Below are 25674 nucleotides of genomic sequence, written 5' to 3'. Positions count from 1 at the left end.
ATTAGATTGCAACAAAGAAACATGTTTCTCACCATTGGTTGACCGTTGGTCAACAAATAGCAAGATTCACGGTTGTTGCATATGACTCTTTAAAAGAATTGAATTTCATGAAAGATTAGAGTTGATAATGTTGTGAATCATAAAATTTGAAACTAACAGGAAGAACCTGTGAGCATCTTATACTCAGATTTTTGTTTGAACGAGGAGCTCTAGTTTGCATTTGGATCATCTAAAGCTTAAAAGCCTATCTGCTTGGTTTTTTCTGAAGGCCAAGTTTTGCATGTCTAAGGTCTTAACACTAACACCGCTGCAAGACTTCAAGCGTATAAACCTTTTCTAGCTAAGGAGAGGAAATTTATTCTCTCTGTTACACTACCATAGAAAATTCCTATTAAACTAGGATTGATTTGGGGATTGGAAGGACAAAAAGAAAGCAGATTTAAATAGGTTGCAGCCTATGCTCCACGGAGTTTTGGGGACAAGGATGTTTTAGGGGATGGGAATGTGTTTCCGGTACGGGTATGGGTTAGAGCCAAAATTTAGGGGACGGGACCTTAAGGGACGACAATTAAAAAAAAAGAGATTTGATATATATATATATATATATATATAGAGAGAGAGAGAGAGAGAGAGAGAGAGAGAGAGAGATCAATACATTGATAACCTTTCATCATAGACATTTTAGACGTTCAAAACATAGCAAATTGAAATTAAAAAAATTCAAAACTAAACACTTACATTGTAAAATATATTGTTACATAGAGCAAAAATGTCTAAAGGCTCCAAGTATCATGCATGAAATCAAAATTACATTAAGAGAAGTCCAACTAAAATACTAAGGGTATACAATAAACAATAACATAGATTAGAACTTCATAATCAGATGCTCATAATAATCAAAATCAATATGTATTTGCAAATAGTATATGACAAATACATGGCTGTCCTCTGCGAATCCGAATCTAAATCAAAATTAGAGTCAGCCTTTGAGTTACTGGTAGAGGTAGGCAAAGGGTCCTCTTCCAATGGAATCCCAAACAATCTTGGAGGTGTCTCATCTGCCTCAACCTGCATAGCATCCTTGGGATTAACATCTCAATGTAATGCTAGAGTTTGATGATACTGAGGAGTCTGTTGATCCTGTAGCCGCAATACATTGTGAACAACCAGTAACTTCTTCAATCTTTTAGAGGTTAGGTTGTTCCTCTTGATTGTTTGGATGAAGCTTTATGTTGACCATTTCCGCTCTATAGATTGTAATAGAGGAGCGTGCAATTTGTGAAAGAGGACAAATGACAAGAATTCTCAGCTTGGGATAGTGGGACAGGTTTCCGGGTGCTATATCCCAATTTTTGACCTAATTTTAAATTTGCTCATAGCCATTAGATTGAACGGATTTTTCTTTCATAATTATGTGAAGTAGGTAGTTATTTATATCCATTGTATTAACTATTAATGAAGATGGTCGTTATCCATTATTTGTCATGTGATGTTTAGCAGTTGCTTGATTTTGGAATTATGTTTAATAATTAAATTCTTTTAAATGTCTATATGAAAATTATTATGGAACTTGTTATTATCGTGGAAGTATTGCATAGGTGATTGCAGGAGAAGATGAAGGGGGGAAGCATTGCTAAATGGGATCAACAGAATGGGATACTAGCTTAGTCCAGTCATCAGGATTGACAGGTATGACCTTAAATTGCCTTGATAAGGACCTAGTGACTTGAACTCCAGGATACAACTGAAGGACCTGCATGAGCTATTAAATAAACAATTTAAAACATAAAATAATTTAATTAAAATATAATACGTACCTCAAAGGATTTTGAATGATCTTTTACCATATTATTATAATATATACCTATGTACATACACATAGATATAAAATAAAGTGACACCATAATACTATTTTCTTTATAATAAAATGATGTCACCTCACAAATATATCTACGTGTATGTAGATCGATATAAACCACAATATTTTTGATTTTTAACCTTCAAATCTCCTTCCATCCTTTTATTCTTTTTCTTGCTTAAAACCAATTGAACACTCGGCACATTTATTTGGCATTCAAGAGCCAAGACATTTTTTTTATGTTATGGCTTCTTGGAAGCCAAAGAGTCCTTTAACCTTTAATATATATCATGAGGTCGGGAGAGACGAAGATATGCAAAATCACATTTCTGACTTCCTTTCTTATTCCCAATTTCCTTGCTCATTTCTGGCTTCCATCTACAACCCAATACTCTACAAATACCATTTGAATCTCTGCAAAATTTCATTCGAAACCTCTGCATTTTATAGCAGTGCTATTCTTGTTACAGTCGGCCTTATGTTATTCCTTCCTTGCTGAAGTTGTGATTGTATTTACACACTGTGGTTACGCCTAGGAAGTAAATCAAAGAAGAGTTGATACGTAAGCATCTAGGAAGACTCCAGACATTTATGGATTATACTAGGTCATGTGGTTAATCAAATTCCAAGTTTTGCTATTCTATTAACAGTTGTTATTGCATTTCAATTTCTATAGCAGTAAGCTGCAGATTATATTCATCACACTTAAATAACATTCGGGAGTTGTTTACCATAAACCATATTAAATATCCATGACATGGAATTATGAATTAATTTTTGCCACTAAAAATCAGAATTGAATGATATTTAATTCTGCAAGTCTTAAAGAACATAAACTCTCAAATCACAGATTGTGAAAGTCGGAACTATACAATTTTCATAAATCAACAGACAAAGCCAATTGCTCTGAGATTCCGAGCACCTAGGACTCACCGGCTATATAGCCATGGAAAAGGTGAAGAGGTGAGATGGAATCTGCAATGACATGGAAGTGAAATCAGATATGATACAATAAAACTAAATACTTTTACTTAATAGCTCATGCTTGTCCATATTGATTTTCCCTTGTTGTCAAGTCGAGCAGTGGTGATCGAGTCATTGAACCCATTAGAAAAACCTTGGCCAAGGTCATTTAAAGGCATGTTTTCCATCTAAGATCACTTGATGTCAATGGTGCTAGTTATTTAGACATGTCCGTCCATAACTGTGTGGACATTCTAAACACCGGAAAACTCAGGTGGTTAGATTAAAAGTATCCCAAGCTTGATCTCGGGTTAGGAAGGGCCTTTCTAATTCAATAGATTGTGTGGGGATAAGTATGGTCCGAGGTTGGGAGGTTAAGCCTAATTCAATGCTTCTTTTAGCTGAGGCTTGCACAACCAACTAAAGACTCACTGGATAATACTTGTATGTTTTTTTTTCTTCTTTTCATGTTAAGCATTTACTTTCCTTGTATGTAGAAAAGGATAGTTAATCGTTATTCCAGTTATTACAGAGGATCATTGATACAGTTATTTTAGTTAATTGTTATTATAGTGACAGTTAAATTCAGTTAAGTTGATCATTGATACAATTATTTTAGTTAATCGTTATTCTAGTTATTTTAGTTGATCATTGATACAGTTATTTTCAGTTAATCGTTAATATGGTTATTATAGTTGATCATTATTTCAGTTGATCTCAGTTGAACATGGTTATTTCAGTTAATTGTTGGTAGTTAAATAGTTAATGTCTTATGAAAAGGAATTCAGTTATTTGTTCAGTAATTTGTTGGGAAAAAATCTTTATAAATTGTCTATGTTTTGTTATGAAAAACCGTTTGTTACACTGGGATGGCAATTTTTTTGCCGATTTCAAAGACGGCAAATGGGGATGGCTATATAACAATAGGAAAAATTAAAATATATAGAGAAATTCAAAATACTTATATGAAAACATGGATAAAGCATGTACTTATACATAAAAGAACCTTAAAATACAAGAATCAACAGAATTCATTTGCCAAATTTGTATTACTTTGAGAGTCGGTTTGATTTTTTCTACAAGTTAAAGTCAGAGTCCCCTAGGTGTCCCCAAGTCTTCGAGACGTTTCTGGGACGGGGACGGCTGAAAATATGTCGGGGATGTGTCCCCAGGTAACACTGATCTTCACCATGCCACGTCCACCATCCAATAGGGTCCCTTTGAGATAACTTAGCTCTATCTATCTTCTCCTCTGGCCTACTAAAGGTTGGACCACGAAGATTGGCAAAGACAAGCCTTTGCTCCCAAAGAGTACCAACATCTATCTTATTGAACATTTTTGCAAGGGTCTTGAAGGTCACCAAAGTTGAACAAATATAAAACATATTAAATTAACAAATGCCAAATAATGATTAATGAACATTGAAGATTAAAGAGATCTATTTTGCAGCTTGCTATTTCACATTTAAATTGAAAAAACTTAAGATTTTAGATTTGAGACTCACCTCCTCATTTTTAGATGGAGCCACTCTCCAAGGTCTTCGTGCACACCATTCATTTATGATTGATATTTACAAGCTTTCGTTTGAAGCTGGGTGCTCATAAGTTTCCACTGTCGCATCACAATGGGCTTACAATGCTCCTTACAAAACTGGATCCTTGGCATGAATAACTTGCTCTATCTGCCCAAGCATGCTATCAAAGGTCTCATAAATCTCTCCAAGGCTAGGAGAGTCAATATCAACATATCTAATGACCCGCACAATAGGGTCAATGAAGGATCAAATGTATTTGCAAATGCTAGCAAGTTACAAGTGGAAACATCATAAATTTTAAAATTGTTAATTCTTAAATAATAAAATCAGCAAATGCTAAAATCAGAAATAATCTTATTAAATCAGCAATAACAATTATTTAAGTTTCTTACCTCATTGTGGACCACCAATTATCATCTAGAATTCTTTGTTCCACACTTATTCCATTCGGGGTGCTTGATTCATGCCATCAATTTCACTTTGTAGTGTCAACCATGGATTGTAAGGCCTCTTGGACCTCTGGCATCCGCTCCAACAAAATGAAGTAGCTAGCATATCTAGTCTCCACGGGCTTGAGGAATTCTTGGAAAATGTCCTCAACTAAAATAATGCAAGAGATATTTGATGATTACAAATAAATATCTGCACATCTCTAGGCTCAGACACCATAGCCTTTACCCAATCTAAATTTCCAATGTCCTTCAAGGTGTTATCAAATGCATGTACACAACATGTACAAAAAAAGTGTCTAGACTCTATAAGTACTTTCCACCATTAATCCAGTTAACTTACACACCTTGGTTGATTTAGTGACTACTTGCACAACATTTGAAGGTCCAAACTATCACATCCCTCAAAATCTGAAATCGGAAGGATGCATTCTTCCTTTTCCTTGAACATCAATAGCTCTAAGAAAACAAGAGCTTGTTGTGCTAGTGACAATAAGATTGATGAGTGGCCAATGCTTGATATTAGTCCACCCATCCATGACGATAGAGCATTCATCACTCATCCATGTTTGTCTCATATCCTCCATCAAAGTGCTATCTTTTGAATACTCTTTATAAAGGATAGTGGTGTGTAGTTTTTTCTCTCCAAATTGTACAAATGAGGGACCAACAACATATTTCTTTGCACATTTGTTTATAAAATGAGGAAAATGACACACAAAATGATATCCCATGAGCAAACATAAACCTACCAATAGATTCTTTAGCCTTCTCTTTTGCTTGTACATTAAGCAAATCGGCAATATTTGTTTCTCTTTTGGTCTTCTTGCCCCTTCCTCTACTAGTAGTGGGAGTGGTAGTGGTTGTGGGCTAAGTCACAGGGTTCGCCGAATTTTCGACATCAAATTCGAAATTTGGCGAACCCATAAAATATGAATAAAATTCACTCAAATTCGTGAAAAAATCGTATGGCCGTAAGTTTGTTGCCGTTTTGCAGAAAAGATATGTTATTGCCGTGCTTTGCAGGATATTGCCCTTCGTTTGTTGAAAAACGCATGAAACTAAAAGATGGTTAGGGCAATAAAACTATTACGACAATGAAGATGCATGCATCAGATCATATTTAAGATTCTGAAGCATGTGATTAGCGTTCACGTCATCCAAAGGGTGAACACTAAAACCATTTCGTTCAACCTTATCGTTCCTGCGCTCAATCTTGCCCAGCTCTCGACGGCCATCCACGCTTTGTTTTAATTATTTTCGTTTTATGTTTAGGTTTCAATCTCCCGGCGGCCATCTCCATGGTAAGTTTATAACGATTTTCATTTTATGTTTTAGGTTTAAGTTTATAAAAAAAATTTAAGTCTTTTGTAATAATAAAAATATTATTGTATTTTTTAACATTTTATAACTTTATTAAATATATGTTAATTTTATATATTTATTAGGAAGACATTTATATTTATCATATACATTTTATTTATTTTTATTAGAAAAACATTAATGTTTTGTATATAAATTTATGATTACTAATATATATATATATATATATATATATATATATATATATATATATATATATTTAATGATTATTAATATTTTTATTATTTTATTAGTAAAGATGGTTAATTTCTTCGAATGAAACTCATAAACATTCAATAATAAATGATGTATACATTTGTTTTGGAAAATTATATAAGACGAACTTAATGTTGAATTTTTTTCGATTTTCTTGCCTTATCGAATTTCATCCGAACTCCATTGTCGTCGAATTCGAACTCAAACTCGAACCTTGTGACTTAGGTTGTGGGTGTGGTTTTGCTAGTCGTAGGCATAGTGGCTTGCACATTCTCTATTGAACTCCCCATTTTCAATCCCTCCCCCTCAATGTGCAATCTAGTGGCCTCAAGTTTTTCCACTTGTGTAATAATTTTGCATCCTTTGACTCCTTGCCCACCTATCCATAAAGATGACAATACATATTTCATAGTGTAGCTCCCAGAATAATGTTTGTTACATATATGACACCCCCATTCCCTACTACCCCTAATTTTTTTTGCTTTTTCTTGTCTACTTTTGAGGCAAATTATAGGAGAGGTTTCTTAGGGTTGAATGAGCTATTGGCATATTTTTTGAGGATTTGGGAAGGGCACTCAAATGGGTTAGAGGTTGTTGCATCTTCTTTATGAACATCCACATTAATTGAAGACCCCCCTATGGCTGCCCTAGAACTTGGTCTTTTTCTTTGTGATAATTGAGTTTCTTGCATAACAACAATCTCTATTGCAAAACTAAATCATTTCATAGTTTGATGCTTGATCATTGATCAATGCCAAATGCCTATGTTTATAAACATTAAAACATGATTCTAATGAAAATCATTACATTGAATTACTGAGTTACAAAATGAAAATGTAATTCATGAAAGTTTGAAAGTTGAGACATGATTCAATGTTTGATGTTCATCGATAATCAAAGTGTTCATCAATCATCAAATGGATTATCAAAACAATCGTCGTCTATGACATTTTAAGCAGCTGCAAGTAGATCCTCATCATCATCAGAATAATGCGAGAGCAAAATGAGAGCAAATGTGATTTTTTGTTTGTTTGGACTTTGGATGCTTCATAATGGGCCGTTTTAGAGTTAGAACCCCCAAAAAACAATAAAAGATGTATTTTCATGTTTTGGGCACACTTTATATGCTGGATGCCATGGGTTCGCACTTGTTTGTGTGGGTCCCTTCTTGGTCTGCCTGTGTTCGAGTTGGGTTCAGGCAGGGTCCGTGCCTAGCCCTACGGGTCCAACCGGGTTTGGAGCTGGGTTCGGGCAGGGTCCACGCCTAACACTATGGGTCTGACTGGGTCCGTAGGTCTGCAGACCCAGTCAGATCCACAGAGCTGGGCATGGACCCTACTCAAACCTAGCCCGAACCCCCACATGCACTTGGACTTGGTTCGAGGGTCTAGGGTGTGGGCCCTGCAACTTTGTTTTAAAGCAATTTTTTTGGGTGACTCCAAGAGACCTATTGGGGCATCACCAGTGCTTTACCATTGTGACTGAATGAAAATATTTAGAAGTATTCTCGTCACCCTCAAGGATCTGACAATCCCTAGATTTATGCTTGTTAGCACCTTCAAATTTTGGCAAAATTTCAAGTGCCCATGATCAAAAAAATTGATTGCTGTATATGACGACATCCCAATCAAATTTTCCCAAGTAGCTTACTTTGGAGGGTTTTAATTTGAAAATGGTTGATCATCATGATAAATGGCTTGGTAAGCACGCTCATGTGTCATAAGTAAGCACATTTGGTAAGTTACGGATTCCCATGACCAGAATGGACCTGTTTTTAATGCCCTTGGTTGGTGGGTTGGGAGAAGGTTTGTTGTTTGCAGTTTGTCGGGCCTGCATAAGTGGCTCACTCTTCAAATTATTATGTGCACCCTTGTCCATTTTCAGAGCCTCAGGGTCACATTTGATATTTTTTCCCATGCCTAAAGCAAACAAGATTTTGTAGTTTTTGCTCTTGCAGTTTGATGAGTATGCCTGAGAGGCCCACTTTGTAATTTAATACCTTGAGACCTGTTGATTGACATACCAAGCTACCTTGTTGGCATACTCATTTTCTGTGAGTAAATGTGATCTCTAGAATTAGGTTGATGAGTGTTCAAGGCACCTAGTTTGATGGGTTCTTTAAAGATCTACCATCTGCACACTGTTATATCTGCCAGAGTAGTCGATTTCAGACATTAATATTTTGGAGCTGGAAAATAGTCACGTCGAACAATTTGGTGCCTGTAATTGTTGTCATATTCGTATCTCCCCTGTTCATTTTCAGAGGTTCGATACTTACCAGGCCCAAAGCAACTGGAATTTTTTGTGGTTTTCTGTTTGGACAGTGTTAGATCTGTCAGAGAACTTACTTTTGAGAATTAATAGTTTAGAGCCAAGTGATAGTCAAGAGAAGTGGATTGGTTCTTGTGATTTTCTGGATGTATATATACTCCCTTTTTCAGTTGCAGAGTCTCAGAGTAAAGTTCAGTATTTTTACTGGGCCAATAACAAACAGAACTATCAGAGGTTTGTTGTCCGCATGTTTTAGAAAGGTCAACATTGACCATTACTATCTTGTTGTGTAAATGGAGTTAGTGAAATCCCCTTGGCTCACGTTCTCAATTGATCTTAATTAACTTCTCCCGTCAGTGGTGGCTTCCCAAGAGAGATGCAGTATGTTTTCGAGGCACATGGTTAACAGGGTTCAGATGAGTTTGGACATATCCACTTTTTGAAAATGTTTAAGTGACCTACTTTGAGCATTAAGATTTTTCGACCTGGGCTACTTCAAGCAAATTCCTTTTGTGAAATGTTTCTATGACATAAGTGAATATGCATGTTCAGTTGTGGCCCTTGGGGTCTCTGGGTGAGTGCTGATATGGGTTTTAATTGTTTTCTGATTGCTGCCTGACCTAAAAATGTGTTTGGAAGAAGATCCAAATTTACACAATCACAGGGCATCCCACCTAATAATTTGACCTCAAATGCCTGCAGTTTCATTGTTTCTGTGATCTGAGCTCATTATATATGGTATATTCCTTTAAAGTTTTCTCTGTTGAGTGTTCTGGCTTGCAGGGCCGGTTTACAAAGCAAGTACCTTAATATTGTGAGGTGCTTGAATAAATAATTGATTATGGTCATTTGCAAGTTTTCTCAGCATTTAGCCCATAGTCAAATTACCCTATTTGGTTTACAACCAGAATTAAATATTTCCCTTTTCACTGAAGTTTTTTTATGATCAATGTTCTCTGAAGTTTGAACAGCATATATTAATTTTTTTTTGAATTGTTTCAAAAGTCATTTTCGGGTAGAAATGAATGTTTTTTTAATTCATATGATATTTAAATGTTTATATTCTGTAAAATTTATTATTTGTGAAGTTCACGAGAGATATCAGTGACTTCATTGTTGGATTGTCTAAGCTTGTTTTGGGCTCCAATGACAGTATATTTCAGCAATGGTCAAGCTGCTTTGTTGGCATGTGAAGGGATGTTGGGTCAGCACCATTGCTGGAGCCCTGAATAGACTCCAATGACCCTTTTTTGTTTTCAACGAAATGAATAATTTTGAAATTTGTATTGCTCTGTTTTGTTTAGTAAGTGGTGATCCAAATTTGGAGGGTCCAGTGATGTGAACAAACACCAAGCCCTAAGTGCTGGACAGCAGATCTGAAGCATATATTTGACTAAGAAGGATATCCATTTCATCCTGTACTGACATTTCTTTTTGCAAATGTTTATATCATTCTGTCTTTTCTTCTTAATTTGAGCAGTGGCAAAGACGGGCAATTGTTGTTGATTGCAGAAGAAAGAATAAGAGACAGAGAAAAATCTCTGCTTCCAAGAGCAGCTGAAATTTTTTAAACTAGAGCACTTTTAATGGCAAATTTTTTAACATTGAGAAGGATTCTGAGAAAAATTTGAATCTGAAATCAAGGAGATAAAGAAAGAACTGCCTGCTTATCTTAAGAAGACCTTGCTTTGTGAGAAGAAGATAGCAAAGGAAGAAGTTGAACTGGATAAGAAGCAACTAGCGCTTCTCAAATTAAAAGAGGTTTCATGCACAAAAAATTAAAAGCAGTGGGAAAGAGTTGGATAATAGAAGGAAGATCAGAAAAAACAAGGGAAAAAGATGCAAAAGCTTTGGAGGGACATAGAAGATGCTTATGCATCTTTGAATGAATTGAGTGAGCTTGGCCAGGAAGAAGAGGCGAAGTTACTTGGTAGTTAACAGTTTTGTCCTTCCAGAAATAACCTTTAAAAATGACTCCTCAATGCCCATAATGAAAGACAAAACCAAACCAACAGTTTGAGTCAGGTATGATGAATTTCTACATCGACACTGCTTGTTTCAGAAGGCACACCTACCTTCTTATGATGGGAAACAACTGAAAGAAAACTGGGTGTGCTTTTTGACCTGAAAGTATGAAAGGCTTACTGACATTTGCACATAGCTATGACACATGCAAATTAACAGATTTACAAATTAAAATGAATGAAGGCAAATGACACAGAGACCATTAAATCATCACCCACAATAGAGAATCAGGGTGATAACAGCAACATCCATGAAGAGTACATGAATACCAATGACCCAAAGTCCATAAAATAACCATGCTTATGACTGATGTGCAAAGCACATTGTCCAAGCATGGCTGCAATTAACATAAGAGAGAAAGAACCAAGGAAAGCATACAATAAACACAATGTTTCTGAGATTCTTCTTTATTCCCCACACAAAATAAGAGTTCAAAGACTCAAGATGCTCTATACAAACAAACCAAATTTCTCCTCTCAGAAAATTACTGCTACCATTCCCTTTCTCCCCTTCATAGAACTCCCCCTTCTCTTCTTAAAAATCACTTCTTAAATAGTGCTCTGTGGCCTTTCTGTTTCTTGTAACTAAACCTGGAAAATCAGTGACAACAATTAAGGGTATGATGTTTCCCTTTCCTCCTTATTCATATAGAGTGCATTCAAAATTTATAATAAGGTAGCATGGGCTAAAGATAAATTGAAGAGAGTGGAGCTGATTGCTGCCACTTGTCACAAGTTTTAATCTTCTTCAAACAGTAATCCCTTGACAGTGTAGTTCCGAAGTGCCAAGATTTGTCACACAATTACATGTAACAACACCCCATTCTATATTTGACATTTGGGCCAGAAGGCAAAGCATTGGCAGTGTTAATATAACATTAATATCTATAGCTTTCTAAAGGCAAGATGAATCAGGTGAAATGTCCCTTATGATGCCATGATTTGTAGACCCATGTCGACATATTTCCACAAGTGGAGCACTTAAACTCTTTCTTTCTGTTGTGAAGATAAATTCTGAGAACTGCTGATTGCTATTATATTGTGACAAATTTGAATCTGTGCCCCACTCTATGTTTTAATTCATTTCTTCAAGCTTATTCTTTAACTGCTACTGCAAATGCTTCTAATTGTGCCTCCAAGCCGGATTTGCCATACTTTTAGTTCTCATAGAGCTGAGAACAATGTCCAAATTGTCACTGCCATGGGTCAGCCTTATATGTGCATTGTGGGTGAATAGTTGGGAGATTGCGTTGAATTGTAAATTATAAACTCTTCCTTTGTTTTAAGAGTTAAAAAAAGCCCCGATACTCTGATTTGATGGCAGACTTCAAACTTGTTTAAACGCTCTTTTATACTACATGTCGGATCCATGGGTAGATTTAGAACCAAGTCTGAATTTTAGCAAGTTCGGAAATCAGATAGACTCCTGACTCCAAGCATGTCTGAGAGTCCGTGCATTTGGAAAAGCCTGAAAACTCTTGTCGGCCCGATGATGGGTTGTTGAACCTGTCTTGCCACCGATCCTTCATAAAGCTGCTAATATTGGCTTACTGAGTTCAACTGGGCCCGATTATGTAGAAATACAGTATGGGAACCTAATGATTTTCAAATGGATTTGGAAAGAGCTGACACCATAGAGCCACGTTGGATCTTAGAATTAGTTTGGAAACCTTGTCGTTGCCTGGTGATGCATGAAGTCAGGGATCCGGAAAGAATTAGAACTTTGAAACCATTCTTTGTTTGTTAGGGAGTTTTGGTAAAGCCGAATTCTCCGACTATAAAGCAGATGCCAAAGATAAATAATCAAGAGAGTTGAAGACAAGTGATAGAGGTTTGACTTAAAAGTTTAAAATTTGTGAATAACACAACTGCAGCTTATTGCTTTTCATTCAGGTGAAAATCAATAACATGACTACCTTCGTGAGAAAATCAACAAAAAATGGGCAAAGGTTTCATAATGCTGCTAAAAATTCTTTTTGCTCGTAAGTTAAAACATTTTCACCGAATATATAGTGTATGTGGATTTATAAGTAAAAGGCTGTTGGGTGAATACAACTTCAGGAAACTGTTTTACTTGGAAAGAAAAATGCAAGTGAGAATGTTCTATTCTCACTTAGACAAGAATGTTTTGGGTAGAGTGTGAGAGGCTCTAATGGGTAGATGTTTTTAATTCTTTTGATATTATTGGTCAAGCTATTGAAGAGTCAATTATTAGTAGGGGTGAAAATAACTTGGTGAGGATATTAAGTGGTTAAGGTGTTCGGATAAATCCATATCAGCACAAGAGGGAAAATTATTTTAATTATGAAAGTGTGCGGCTGAGTGATTATAGATAAATGTCAAGATTAACCAATAATTTGCATTACACCGATTCTCTCATCATGAGAAGTTTATTCACAGGAATGCAAGGTGGGTGGAACCAGAACAGAAAATAAAAGATTATTGTCAGATCCAAGGGAATAAAGTGCAGATTAAGGGATGTGAACTGGTACTTTCAGTTGAAAGAAGAAAGGCCAAGTGTCAATTTCAGTTTTCTTCTTGGGGCTTCTTTGTCTTCTATATATTGTTCCTCTTTTCATTTTTAAGGGGTTCCAGTTTTGAATTCCAAATCGGGAAAATAAGGAATGGGGCAGAGATGATTTTGGAATTCAGATATTAATGTAATACTTGTTTTGATGGTAACAGGTAGTTCAATTTGTGTGAATATGAACATATGAGATGCTGTTAATTTCTCCAAAATGTAAACCAGTATTTTCAAAATCTAAATAAACAAGGATTTGTAAGGTTTTCATTGCACATTAGCTGTGATGATTTTTCAATTCACTATTGTTCAAGAAGCAGATTAAATATGTTCACAGTTGATTTCTAGGGCTACTCTGTTTGCATTCTGGATGTATAAGTAGATTAATAGTACTTTCAATTGCCGATCTCATTACTGTATGGTATTGATTTATTGACCATTGGACTTATGGTTAAGTTGAACTTGCATTTAAGTTGCTAATGGAATTGTTGCGTATGATTTTGACCCTTGAGAAGTTTATACTTTCAGTATCATAATCATACATTTGTTCCTATCTCTACTCCTTTGTAATGGGTGTGAACCTTGTGTTGGCTGGAGCAATCGATAAAAGGCCCAACATGTTACATGAAGGGTTAAAAAAAAGTTTGATAGTGAAAACTTCAACACTACTGGAGCTTGATGAAAATATCAAAACTCCGAGACTTTCAACTTTGAAGTGGATTCAAAACCACTAGCGGTCCTTGAAAGCAGCTCCGAAACAAATGTCGGAACTCGATGGAGGTTCTGGAACCTACTCTTAAGAGTCGACATTGAAGTGTGCCCTCATACTTGGTTTGTTCCAATGAAGATATCAAACTTATTAGAAAAGGCATGAGAGTTAGTGTTGATTGTAAAAAGTATAATAAAGAAATGAATCAATTGGATGCAATGTAACACCAGTGCTGAGGTACGTTGGGACGGCGGGGCGATGGGACAAGTTTCTGGGATGAGGGGAAAATGGGCTTCATTTTTGGGACGGTGGGGGGTCGACAACAAGGGGAGGACGGAGCAGGGCGGTGTTGTATAGTATACATATAGAACTTGAAATGCTTGTTATGAAATGATGTTTCAGTAGAACATACCAAATTAAAATACTTGAACATAGAAAGATTGCAATGTGAACTAGAACTAGTGAACTTTTAACATAGTAACATATTACATACCCAATGGTAACATTAAAAAATCAAAATTGAAATAGAAATTCAAGTACCCATCCTAGCGGCAACATGGTTGCGGAATGGCGAAAGGTGGGGGTACTTGGGTATGCAACCGGTGCGGGGACATCTCGGGGATGGGTACTTTAAGGTTTGGGAGTGGGTTGCGAGTCCCCGTGTTACACTGGTTGGATGGTAAATGTGCAAAGAAATCTTGTCCCGTTGGAGATTTCAATGAGTACTGGAACCACTGTAAGATTTCAAACAATTCATAAACCACTCTATTCAAGCTTGATAAACAATCGATGGAATAGTTCAAAGAATTTTTGAAGTTTTATGTTAAGTGAGAGGATTGATAAATTTCTAGAAATCATGAACCAAAGATGTAGGTATAAAGTTTCGAAAATGGCCCGACTCGCTGACAAAAGGCATTGTTAGGCAATATATTTGGTTCCCAAACTCCTAAAAAGCCTTGACATGGTTCCAAAGACTGTCAAAGGTTTTGAGACTTCACTCAAAACCAAAGGGTACTCAAAATTAATTGGTTTTCATAGCTTTAAAAGATTGGTGTGGATGTTGGGCATTCTCCACGACCTTTTGACAAGAAAGGAAGCCTCCTACAAAGTGCCTTGCACCCAATAGTAACATAGTAATGAATTGGCCAATGAACTACAAATATTTTATGGTCAGGTTGGCGGAATCATTTATGCTCAAAATCCCTGACATAATGGTCAAAGGCTATGGTTTGATTGACATTCTCTCCAACCTGGAAAGTGCCTTGGACCCGATGACAACATTAGAATAAATTGACCAAAGAACTATAGGTTGGCTGAATAGTTTATGTTCACAATCCCCAACATAATGGTCAATGGCTTCTGTTCAATTCAAAAGTTGCTTCCAAACTTGATAGCCCCCTATGGAATTGCTGGCTGGAATATTTTGGGATTATTAAAACATTAGAGTTTATAAAGAAACTCCTTCATTATTAAGTAAAGACTTAAATTAATTCCTTAATAAAAGAATATCAAGAGATAGGTACTCCAAGAATTAGTTGTAAAATGAAGAGTCTGCTGGAAACCGAGAGGTCAGATGATAGTATTTATTCCATAATTCTCAAAAGAAAGGGACTCCGATTTTTCTGGAGCCCAGGTCCAAGAGAACGGAATTTTCTCTGCTTTCAAGATTGTAAAGAGGGCGATGTCAATAAGTTTCTGGAGGAGAAACTCGATCTATTGTACAAAATCAAAGACTTTGAGCTTTGTGTTTTTGTCTAATAAATAAAGGGGAATTCTTAAAACTTTGTGTTTACATGTTCTTTGTGGCTGTTATTTTTTAAAGTCAATTATAGTCATTCTTGGGTAACTTCATCTGTTATGGTAGATTAGGAGTAAATGTTTAATGAACTTTGTATCTTGACTGTTCACATGATCTGAATGGATTCGCTGTTACTTTCCCTAATTATTTCTTCACGAGGGTGCTAGGTAATGAACTTTGTATCGTTCATTTTTGTCCTCTCATTTTAAATTTGTATTTGCATCTGAAGTATAGTTATGCTCAGATTATAGCTGGCCTTTTGTGCGCTCTCAGGTTAAAATCATATCCCAAAAAAGTCCAATATTACCATATGACAGAGCTGCCCCTCTCAAACATAGAGCAAGATCATTAATCCAATAATGATTTATCCAACTGTTAATTGCAATTGGTCTTCACATCGGGGCTGAAGTGAGTCATTTTAATCATCATTTCCAAAAGGCTAATCTGTTAACTAACAGATTTTTGGCAACTTTATTGGGGAATCGAATCAAAGTGTTGGTGCTACATTTCCTGAGTAATCTGAAGGTGTATCCCCTAGGACAAAGACTGACAACTCTATTTGTTTCGAATCTTGAATCATGTCCTAGATCCAACAAAGAAAATCCTATGCTACTCTTATGATTGAGGACGATGACAACAATGATGACGAAGAAAACCTAGATGAGGGTTTCTTGAAGAGCTTCTATGGCAGCATGTAGCTTCATCCTCAAGAGGTTCACTTTTCCCTATTCAAATCTTTGGAAGATTTTGAAGAAAAAACTGATGTGGGGAATCTCTTGCTTGCTTGGGGTCTGAATATTCTTCAAAAATATAAATTTGCATGCATGGATGGCTTCATACCAAATACTAGAGCAACTGAACAATCATGTATTAGTTAGGATAATCAAGTGGCTGATCAAAGATATGATGGTAAAGCTATAACCCATATTGAAAAGATTCTTCTATTGGTGAGGAAGCAGAAGATAAAAAAATCCATACAACAAGAACATTTTAAGTCTTGTGGAACACTATGGAGTCAATTTGTGCTTGGTGTAGACAAATGGTAATTCAGTTTTGGAGACACCTCATTCCAAAGATAAAAGGTATGCAAAATTTATCCTGATCGACTAGTATGGATCTAGAGATATCTTGTGAAGAAAAGAATACTGAAGTGATGGGTGAGTCAACGACCGAGGTAGAGAAATTTGATAAAGGATGCAAGAACTTAAAAGATTAAGTTCAAATAAGAATGTTCTCGTGGACCATACTCACGCTCTCTATAAAGGCTGCTCTATCAAAGGTCTATCTTATTGGTCAAGAAATCACATTCAATAAATTTGTGTTTTTGTTGAAGACTCTTCAACTGTCAATCAAGAGCTAGATTTAAGGCTCACATTCACATAAAGGTCTTCACATCGCCAACTATGTAGAGGTTGTCCACTTCGTAGGATGATGACGATTAGTTGAGATTATCAACAAGATTTGAACAAGAGGGCTAATAAGATTAATCAAAGGTCAGAAGTGATCAATGTAGGGAAAATCAGAAATTTATGATGTGTAGTGGCTCTTTTGATTCAAGGTTTTATTTGAAGTGTTCTTGCAAAGCATTTTCGTTGGATCCTTCTTCATAATGGCCGCAAGCAAGTAGATGAGAAAGACGCTTTTTTCCTACCACCCCTTTTTTTTGCACTGACATATTTCTCTCCTTGCTTGTACATGGCTTTACATGGCTTTACATGATTCATTAGGAGTCATATTGAGGTAGGGGGCTTCTTTCCCTGTACACATTGTAAATAACTTTTTCGTGTGTTGTAGATTCAGGTGGTTGGGTTTCCAATTTTAGCTTGTTGGTTCTAGTTCTTGCTCAGTTCCCCTTTGCCCTTCTTCAATGTAGCACCTTGTATTCTCACAATTTTTTTTGACTTCGCGGCCTAATGAAATAAGCACTAACTCATATTGTAGATTTTAGATTCCTTATTTTGTCCTTCTAGTTCTCCTCGCCAATTAGAGCCAACTGTTGCCTATAATTTTGATCCTAGAAAATTTTAGAATTTCAGTATCATGCTTTCATAATCGTATAGCTTTTTCTATCCTCACTTCTTTGCAATGAGTGTCCCTATTATTGAACCTTGCCTTGAGTGTAGCAATCAATAAAAGGCTTGACATGTATGAAGAAGGTAAAAACAAAACTTGATAGTGAAAACATCAACACTATCGGAGCCCAATGAAGATATCAAAACTCCCACACTTTTGCCTTTTGAAAGTGGTTCTAGAAACACTTGTAGTCTTTGAAAGTAGTACCAGAACAAATGTTCGAACTGGATGGAGGTTTTAGAACCCACTCTTGGAGTGGATATAATCCCATCAAAGTGCGTCATTATACATGATTTTTTCCAATGAAGATATTGAGATATGACAAGCTATATAGAGTTGAGGATAAGTGGATTTGAGGGAAGCCTCTCAATTCCAAAAAAGGCATCAAAGGCTGAAGTCAATTCTGGAACCTCACTATACTCTCGATTGGCATATTAGAACAAACTTATTAGAGAAGGCATGAGAGTATGTGTTGATCATAACAAGTGTAATGAAAAATGAATTAGTTGGATGGTTAATGTGTAGAGAAATCTTGTCCCATCAGAGATTTCGACGAGTGCCAACGCCATTGTGGGATTCCAACAAGGTTCGTGGAACTCTATATAAACAATTGAGGAATAGTATAAAGATGTTTTGAAGTCCGTCGTTAAGTGGGAGGATTGGTAAATTGCCAGAAATCATGAACCAAAGATTCAAGTACGAAGTTCAAAAAATAGCTTGACTCCCTAATGAGAGGCATTGTTGAGCATTATATTTGGTTCCCAAACTCCTAGAAAGCCTCGACGTAGTTCCAAAGAGTGTTGAAGGTCTTGACACTTCACTCAAAACCAGTGGGCATTCAAAACTAATTGGTTGGCATAGCTTTAAAAGATTGGTGTGGAGGTTGGATATTCCCCTTGACCTGGTGATAATAAAGGAAGCCTCCTATAAAGAGTCTTGGACCCGATGACAACATTAGAATGAACCAGCCAAAAAACTACAAAGTTTTTATGGTCAGGTTGGTGGAATTGTTTATGTTCAGAATCCCTGACATAATGGTCAAAGGCTCCGGTTCGATCAAAAGTTGCTTTTATACCAATAGGCCCTTGTGGAATTTTCGTCTAGACTCTTCCGGAATTATTAAATCATTAGAGTTTATTATGATTATATAAATAAACTCCATTATTAAGTAAGGACTTGATTATTTCTGGAATAAAAGAAGAATAACAAGAGACAAGGTTTACTAAAATCAGTTGTAAATATTGATTTGTCCGCTGGAAACTGAGAGGTCAGGTGATACTATTTATTGGATAATTCTCAAAAGAAAGGGAGTCCAATTTTCCTGAAGCCTAGGTCCAAGAAATAGGAAATTTCTCTGTAGAGGGGAAACTCAATCTATTGGACAGAAACATAGAGTTTGAGCTTTGTGTTTTTATGAAATAAATAAAGGGGAATTCTTAAAACTTTGTGTGTATGTGCTTCTTTGTGGCTGCAATTTTCTTAAGTCAATTATAGTCATTGTTGCTCAACATCATCTGTTATGGTAGATTAAGAGTGAGAATATTTAACGAACTTTGTATCTTGATTGTTCACATGATCTGAAGGGATTTGCTGTTAATTTCCCTTGTTATTTCTTGTTGAGAGTAATAGGTAATGAACTTTGTGTCATTTATCTTTGTCCTCTCTCATTGGAAATCTCTATTTGCACGTGCAATACAGTTACGCTTAGATGTTAGTTGGCCTTATCTTCTGCTTTCTAGTTAAAAGCATATTCCGAAAAAAATCAAATGTTATTGTATGAGGGAGTCACCCCTCTCGAACACCAAGGAAAATCATTAATCAAATAATGATCTATCCAACTGTTAGTAGCAAATGCTCTTCACATCTGGGCCGAAGTGAGTTATTTTAATTGTTGTTTCCAAAAGGCCAAACTGTTAACTAACAGGAATGAACAATTTTTTAATGACTCTCTGATGGATAGGGCACTGGTCTGGAAATGTTCTCTTGTGAAGCTTTGGCTGGAAATATTAGATTTTATCTATTGCAGCCTTCATCTAGAGGCATTTGAACTTTGAAGAGATCTAAGGTTGTGCAAAAGTGGAGTGAGCAGAGATAATAAAAATTGAAAATATGTTTTTTCAATATTTCTCTAGTTTTTACGAATTTTCATTTTCAGAGGCCTTGGAGTGGAATATTGGTCCCTTAACTTGATTTGCCAAAGGCATTGTGAAAACTGAAAAGGGATGGAAATTAGATCTCTTGAAGACCTTTCCAACTGTGTAAGTAGTTTAGAATTTTGAGCACTGAGCATCAAGTTATGACCCCACTGATTTGGGATCACCAAGTGCTAAAGTGGCACTGATTTTACCAAATCCACAAGCTCTTTTCCTTTAAATGCTTTTACTTTTCAAGCGTGCTCACTGCAGAGGGTGCCACATGTTGGTGCCGTAGAGGTTTTGAAGGTCTAAAGGAAATCAGATTGAATAGCTCCTGCTAGTGTGCAATGTGTCATTATTGTGCATATTCAACCCAACTCCAAGCAGAGATCTCTAAATATACCTACCTACACAACACATGACCATGTCAAAGCTGAATCAATACGGATTCGTGCTTGGATTCGTCCATTTATTTTATTTTAAAATCATTTTCTTTATAATTGTAATGATTTTGATTCATAGATTCATACTAGAATCATAGATTCATACTATGAAATGATTTAGAATCATAGATTCATACTATGAAATGATTTAGAATCATAGATTCCTACTATGAAATGATTTAGTTTTAGAATTAGGTATAGAATCTCTTTTTTTTTTTTTTTGTATATTTAATGCATATATTATTTATTTTTATACACAGCACACACACGAATCCTTATGAATCATAATAGTAATTATTTTTTTCACGAACCCACGGATCCAATTTATTTGCCCAAATCGGATCGTATCCCAAATCGGCATCTAAGTTTAGAATGCAATGGGAGCATCTTGAGACAAATTTTTATCCAAAAGAAAATTGCCACCACACTCCAAAAAGGTCTAATCATTTGAAGGAAGTTGAAAAAGGAGCAGATGGCTTCCATTCTACGCATGTGGAAGTAGAGTAATGATTCAAAGATCAATATGGCAAGGCAGTTGTAACAACTGTCATAATGATGCTTCCACATGGCACAAATGTAGAGGTCTTTTTGTTGCAGTCTTCAGAGGTTGTAAAGTTTCTCAACTCTATAAGAGCTTGTAGGCGCATTATAGTAAAGGGAGTTTTTTTGTTCACCACTTTAGAAAGAGAAGAACACATAGAAATAGTTACAGTTTCTTTCTCAGACTTTAGCTTCTATCTAGTTAATCAATAAAGAAGACTGTGCCTAGTTTGCCTCTATTGTGTGTTTACTTTGGTTTTGTGGATGATTTTAGAGCTCTTTGTCAATTTTAAATGATTGTTGCTGTTAGCGGTTTTTAACTTTTATAATTTCATCATAGATGTGCAGTTTGTTGAATCATGTTTTATCATAGTTTTTCACTCATCTGTTATAGTTTCTGACTTGGAGTTATACAATGCCATACGTTGAGTGAAATTTGCAATGACTAAAGGTTTTAGTGAGATAATATGAACGACTCCTGTAGGCCTTAATGGGCGTGGTGATCTGAATATTGTTCTCTGTGTCTGTTTGACTTTCACATTTGGTTCTCTTTCCAACAGTGAAGAGTCTGGCATTTTGTGCTCAATCTTTTGGGGTTTCTTGTTCTTCTTGTTTTTGAAGGGAAATTCAAATGGTTTTAACAGCTTTGCTACATCATCTTAGTTTAGCGATTTTTTATTTTTTCTCTTCCTTCCCCTTTTCCAAAAAAACAAAATACTATGAAGAGCCGACTTCAAAAATCCTAGAGGTTGCTTTGCATAGAACATTAGGTCCCCCATATGTAGACTTTCCCATAAGGGCTGTTACCTTCCTGAATGCGAGATCTTGGATCAACAGAAACAATCTGATATCTTATAGTCTTTTCATTTCAGCTTTCTTGCTTCATAAGTTATTATAATTATCATGCTCTCAATGCAAGTAGTAGGAGATAACCAAGATGTGAGATAGTATTGAGTTGACTTTCACCTTCTTGGTATACCTATGAGAGAGTATTATCTATTATGCAACATTCTGTTGAGTGTATGAACTGATTTCATGATGTTGCTGAAAGGATCACCCCCTAGGTCCTACAGAGCCTATAGTGCAGGAGAAGTTAACCTTTGGTTGATTCTTATTTGTTCACCAAATCTAACCTTGAGTCTAAGCATAAGAAAGTGGCTAGTCTTTAGGATTCAGTGGATTTGTCGATTTTGGAATAAACACTGCCTCCAAAAATTATTCTCCTTACCTGATCTTGCTTTTGCTCTTGGCAGGCAAACCGCTAAGATTCTTCCTCCACCAACCTATCTATAAGTCTTTAGAATCAAATTTCTAGGCTAACCTTAGCTTGATTCTATTCTACCTTATTCTAGGTGAAAATTAGTTTTTTAAAAAACTAGAATTTTTGTTCTAGGCTAGACATTATAGAACTTAAAGACTTTGGACATTCTACCATTGGGCTATTGCATCAAGCTATTATTAGCACTATAGCTACATTCATTCAAACCTAAATGGACTATGAAGGGGACACAAGTTCACCAAAACATTTAAGCATAGAGGAAAGTGGTAAAATGCAACCAGGAGAACATTAGATTTCAAAAGTGAAAGGATGGTTCAGCGAAATCAGAGAAATGAAAAAGTGAATCCTTCCTTTTCACAAAGGAATTGCACTAGCTCTTGAGGTCACATTCTGGAACCAAGATGGTTGCTAACCATGCTCTGGGAAGGTTTCTCAGATACATTTTTTTGAATATTCACCTGAAACTGCTGTTGATCTGTTCTTGCTAACTGTAACCTGCTCTTCTGACACCAGCTTCCACCATGCACCTGTACCAGGCTGCACAACATTTTTTCTTTTCACTGGCCAAGCCATGGAACCCTTCCTCTAGACCTTCCCTTCCATTGAGACTTCATCCCTATGCAGAATCCACTAGGACAAGTATGAAGTGTGGTCAGATTTTTATGTCATATGCAATTTTGTGATATCCATTCAATTGTTTCTGTGACGGGCTTCATTAATTGAATACAGACAGCTAATAATTATGGGCTTTGTTACAATTGTTACTAATTCAGATGCTTGCAGTTTTGTCTACAACATTTGGGTATATGATTTATGACATCTTATCTTGTGGGTATAATCAAAATCTTTGATTTAACACTTGTGTACACATTCTTTCTGGTGTTTGATTTGATTAGAAAATTTATGTTTTGCATTATGATTACTTGTCCATGAGGTCACAGAGATGCAAATTCTCCCATTTGTGTGGAAGAACTGTTAATGTATTGCATTCACAGATAAGAAGTCAAAATCAACGTTGTAGATTAGTTTTTTAATTTATTACATGTTTAAACCCCCTAAAGCTATGTATATGAAAATTTTAAGTTTTATAAATTAAGCTCCTTAGGTTTAACTTTTTATTTTCACATTGGGTCTTATTCTTCCATTTTATGTTAGGACAAATAGAAACACTAATAATAGGACGGTTTTTGTCCTTCATTTATCAGGAGAAATTAAAACTTTGGGTTAGTGTTTATCCACAATTTGTAATTGTTTTTTGACAAAACTTACCGTGGTAACTGGTAATGTGGACTCTGGATACAGAAACATTTATTATATGGAATAATGTTTTTAATATTTGCTAACCGCCATCTATTTGGAGTCAGACTGATACAAAAATGAAGAATGTTCCCTCCTTAAATTACGATATTATATGGGGGTCTTTTTTCTTGATTTCTTTTACACTACACCATTGTAGGATGTCCCCATGTCTCCTTTTTGGTTAGGGGTACTCTGGATGTACTTGAGTGGTGACAGATACTAGGCATGTACCTGACACATTTCTTGTGTTTTTTCCAGTTAGCAAGATGTGGAGCACATGGGGAGCACATCTCCAGAATGTAGGGAAAGTAGGAAATGGATCCCAACCTGTATTTTACTGCTTTATAATGTATTTATAATTCAATATAGTTGTGCGATCAGATAAGCTACAATACCCATTTTTACATCTTTATACATGCAACTGGATTTTGCGATGAAATGGCCTTCATACGCCTCTGGACATGTTTGCATGGCTCATTATTATTCAAGGCTGTGGTGCAGTTCAAGTGTAATTTGGCGTCTGATCAGAGTAAATATATTAGATGATGGTTCTTCCTACAAGATCTGCACTTGTTCAATTTGCAATGCTTCTAAACCATAACCCTGTTCTAGCAAGTTCTTTCATATTTAAGTTGTGTATATTGCAGTGTGATATTCATGCACTTAACAGTATCTATTCTATTTTTTTTGCTGTCTATCTGATCTCTTTATTAACATGCGTCCCTTTTTCCCACTCGGAGGTAAAATACACTGTTTTGCGCTGATACCTATTAACCAGTAGCCATTATACTTGGACATCTGTTTTGTGATCTGAGTTAGTGTTCATTACATCTGAGAGATTAATAGAAATTCAATTGGCAATCGAGAGTGAAAATATTGTGGAAATATATCATCTAATATTTAATTGTGAAAATATCAAATTGGCTATTTCTTGGAATGGTTCTTTTTTTCAAATGTAAGGTAGAAACAAAGAGAGAGATCTAGCGCAATGAGTAAACATGTAACTTGCCAGCTTTTTTTTTATTTTTGTGTTCGAGTTTTTAGGAGGAGACGAAGTGGTGTTTCACAATAGATAGATATTGCAATAATAAAGTACTGAAATAACACTTAAATACAATATTTTGAAAGTACCCGCAACCAACCAACCTAAAAGTGCCATACGTCATCAACACTAAAGACACATATGTTGGTTACAAAAATAAAATTGATGAACCTAAACCTAGCAAATTGGTAAATAGAAACCTTAGCCACCACCCTCAAAACTCTTCACAGCCTGGGTCAATTTGACATAGATATGATTTTGCAAGCTTAGATTCCACCAATCAGCAAGTAATCGCTCCTAAACCTAGTAATGACACTCTGCACATCTTCACATCCCTTTGAGCAGGTTTATGCCTAGTAAGGAAGGTGTATGGTCAGTCCTCAGGTAGGATCAATGCACAGGAATGGCTGCCACAAACTCTTCCAATCTCTAAACAATATCTCGAGTCTATCACAAGTTATTTGAGAATCAAAATGATGATATCATTCAATAATGAAGCCCAATTGTGATTCCTAGGTAAAACCACTATGTATCCTCCAGATTGTATCTTTCACCAATGTAAAAGATGTTCCTTACAAGGGTTTTCATCTTCACAAAGCCAATGATTAACAAAGTTCAATTGCAAATTTATTCTCCAAAATATCAAAGCCAAGCGTAAGAAACAAGCTCCAAAAACTCACTTTAACAACCCTCTAACATCACCTCTAGTGTGAGGTATTCTTCAAATTTAATTAAGACTCCTTGTCTCCCATAAAGCGACATCTACTTCAACAAGTACTCGTCACTTTGGGGTGCATATAGTCAATTATTAAATAAATCGTATAGTGATAAAATTAAATAATTAATTTTTTGTTATGACTTAACAATGTTTTAATTTGAATTAAGTAGAGAGTGATAAATTTTATAAATATCAATATCCAAGGCATCCACCAACATATCTTAAATGGAAGTATAGCCAACTAGCTTGGTGCTTGGGTTGACTTACTAAAAACAATGTATAAAAAAACTACCAAATACCTTTCTAAAACTACTTGAGCTTAATAAACATTCGTATTTACTAAAATTTGGATCAAATTGAACATCATGAGTCTTGTAACCCTAATTCACTAGCCTATGATAACTTGCTGAATAAGCTAATGACACATTATGTTGGATTG

The 25674-nt window shown here is 35.7% G+C and overlaps 1 protein-coding gene across 3 annotated transcripts in view; it reads left to right on the top strand.

Annotated features, from left to right (window-relative positions):
* LOC149567171 (DNAJ heat shock N-terminal domain-containing protein) overlaps nt 1-24036 on the top strand; it is a 62266-nt gene extending 38230 nt beyond the window's left edge. For all 3 annotated transcript variants that reach the window (XR_016362355.1, XR_016362354.1, XM_089820356.1), the window contains one exon: nt 23734-24036. The gene's annotated coding sequence lies outside the window, so the exon portion shown is untranslated. The remainder of the gene's footprint in view (nt 1-23733) is intronic.
* Nucleotides 24037-25674: the final 1638 nt, after the last annotated feature.

The sequence above is a fragment of the Cupressus sempervirens genome, chromosome 3, assembly GCF_028749045.1.
Source record: "Cupressus sempervirens isolate cs-2001-9-10 chromosome 3, ASM2874904v1, whole genome shotgun sequence".
Lineage (NCBI taxonomy): Eukaryota > Viridiplantae > Streptophyta > Pinopsida > Cupressales > Cupressaceae > Cupressus > Cupressus sempervirens.
Note: the sequence above shows the minus strand (reverse complement) of the source record. Positions and strands in the feature narration are given on the sequence as shown.